This window comes from Adiantum capillus-veneris, chromosome 16 (genome assembly GCF_014529385.1).
Source record: "Adiantum capillus-veneris isolate H3 chromosome 16, ASM1452938v2, whole genome shotgun sequence".
In the NCBI taxonomy this organism is placed as follows: Eukaryota; Viridiplantae; Streptophyta; class Polypodiopsida; order Polypodiales; family Pteridaceae; genus Adiantum; species Adiantum capillus-veneris.
In genome coordinates this window covers 64,606,309-64,609,115 of record NC_140946.1, presented here as the reverse complement: position 1 = coordinate 64,609,115, position 2,807 = coordinate 64,606,309, and the positions used below count along the sequence as shown (strand labels likewise).

Below are 2,807 nucleotides of genomic sequence, written 5' to 3'. Positions count from 1 at the left end.
TTAGCTCCTATGGCGGCCTCCAATCGACCTCCCCTTCCTCAAAAACCTCAACCTCCTCTCATGTAGACCCAATCCGTCCTCTGTATCTAACTGGCAACCCTCCTCAGCTGGTGCAGGCCAGTGGTCTCCGCCTTGCTGGACGCGAGCCCCCCACCTATGGCCGCTCCCTTACCTGATATGACGGCTACTACCTGCAGCCCTGGGCATGCTTTGGTTTACAGACTCCCCTTGCTCCTCTCTTACCAACCATGTACTCCCCCTGTCTTGCATTTCGGAGGCCTCGCTTATACAACAAGCCATCACCCTTGTATAGCATGCCCACCATGTAAGGCTGCGCCTGGTCATACCAACACTAGTGACGTGCCCTCCTGATCTTTTTCGGCCCTTTCCATGCATCGGGACATCTCCGCTCCTGTTTTGTCAACCACCACGTGCAACTCATTCCTCCCTCTCTATTCTCCTCCTTGTGCACTCGCTTTGTCTTGCATGCCCTCTAGATGGCGGAACCTCCACCTCTTTCCCTTGCTGCTTTCCTTGCTGCAGGTCGTAGCGACGCCACAGAAAAACGTTGTTTTCAATTTTTCTTTTCCTTCAACTTCGACTTTGCTATTTAAAAAAAAGATTCGACCTGGCTTCGCATCACACGCACTCCATGGCTACTTTTTCACGGCATACCATAGGAAAACAACTACATTGCTTGTTGGCAAGCATCAAGACTCTAGGTATTCAAGTTTTGGTTCGAAGATCCCAAACACGACTGTCGCGATCGTTTTTTGGCTTTGAGCTCAATGCGACATCCAACTGACAAATGGCAAAGCACCGTCACTCAAGCACATAGAAAACTTTGAAGCACCGATCTTGACCACCCATCTGGTATACATACCACAATTGCACCACCTTTAAGCTTCTTGACTAATAGAGCTCAAAATCCACAATTTGAACCGCAAAAAACCTAATTTGGCATACATATCCCAAGTCAGCCTCCTCCACCCTGCATCTAGTACATGCTCACCTACTGCTGGCTTCTTCCTAGGTAAATAGGAGTTGGGTGCACCATCATTGCCCACCCCCTTGTTGAGCATTCATGCTCAACCGTATCATTATTTAGATAATATATCATTGCATAAGAAGAAACGGATAGATACTATGTACAAGAGCTAGATAAATAGCAATAGATAGATAGAGAGAGACTTTCACTGACTGTAGCACCCGCCTCGGTCAAATGCAAAGCTCGAAGATTCCTTAAGAATATGTATAGTCCACCTGGAGCAAATGCAAAGGATTGGTTTTGGCCATTCATTTGTAATGCATGTATATCTAAGCCGTCCTTTGCACTTGTAGGCCAATAGACAGGCCACCCTAACAACTCTTCATAGCATGGAGCTTTGTCACCCTGCATCCACAAGACTTGGTGCCAACCATAAGAATACTTTCAGCCACTTGAAGCATTGGTACCATAAGTAGCTACCATGTCATCTGCTACAGAACCCTCCATAGTATAGTCCACTTCAAAAAAACCTCGCCACTGATACAAAAATACGTGTAAAGCAACCTCCAATAATACATGTATCCATAGCATCACATAAAATAGCAAGAACTTGCCATTTGCCTCCACTTGCTGCATAGCCAAGCAAACATGTTCCCTTTGCAAACCTGTACCCAAACCCTCTAAACATGGCTCCAAAACCATCTTTTCATACTCAAGAGTATGACCTGCTATAGCTTCAACCGGTTCTTCAAATACCTCATCACTTGCAAAGTTGGTGGAACCTTCCTCTCTGCAGGGAACCTCTCCCTTTATAGGCTGCACTTGTATCAGTTTCCATAGAGTCATCTGCCGGAGCTCGCTCTCCACGGCCACAAACTAGCTCCAAAACTTCAAAGTGAACCTCGACATCCGCATCAAGGCAAGGTTGTCCCACCCCCTACATAGATAAATCAACATGATCTACCACAGCTTCTGTTACTAGCTCCTGCAAGTCATCCTCAAAAACCTGCTCTTCAATTAGGTCGGATGCACATTCAAACCATACCGCTTCCTCCAATAGGGACTCACCATCACGAGACACAAGAGAAGGCTCCTCGACTGGCCGGTTCACACAAGGCATTTCCACACCTGCACTATGCTTCTCCTCGACCTTCAGCTGCTTGATAGGAAACACATATACATCTTTCTCCACTTCATCTACATGAAAAACATCATAACTTTCATACCTAGAAGAGATGGATTCTGTCTCCCACATGCTATCTGTGTCCAAATTGCTGCTAGAGCTATGAGAACTGTCAGACTCCTCTTCTGATCTTGCTGATTCCTGCACCTTTGCTGTCAGCCTCATGCTGGATCTGGGATTAACACTTCTTCTTTAAGATCTTCTATCACCTCATCCTCTTGAGCAAGCAAATTGGGTGGCACTCTGAATATGCCTCACTATCTCTTTTGAAACCTGGTTGGCACTTCTTCTACTTTTTTTAGCCTGGCATCAGCTTCCTGTGCTTTGATCAAATGCATATCAATAAAACAAAGGGATTTTACATCTTGATGCTCATCAATCTGTTTGGGCCTAGGTCCACTGACTACTGTGATTGCCGACTATAGCAATCCTGTCTCCATCTTCTTCTTCATCTCCTGGCATCCAATCGGGCACATGAACACTACCAACCGAGAAAGCCATTGTCTTTCTCCAGTTGATCAGTGTCCCTGATGCACAACAGAAGGTCTCCAGAGCCTTCTCACACTTGTGAAGGTTGGCCTCCTGGCCATCTATGTACAAGGCTGAGTCGTCGGGCGGCAAACTTAGCATCTAGTA

At 46.3% G+C, this 2,807-nt stretch overlaps 1 pseudogene; it reads right to left on the bottom strand.

Moving 5' to 3' along the window:
* Positions 1-726: 726 nt before the first annotated feature.
* On the bottom strand, positions 727-2,509 carry LOC147439178 (uncharacterized; annotated as a pseudogene).
* Positions 2,510-2,807: the final 298 nt, after the last annotated feature.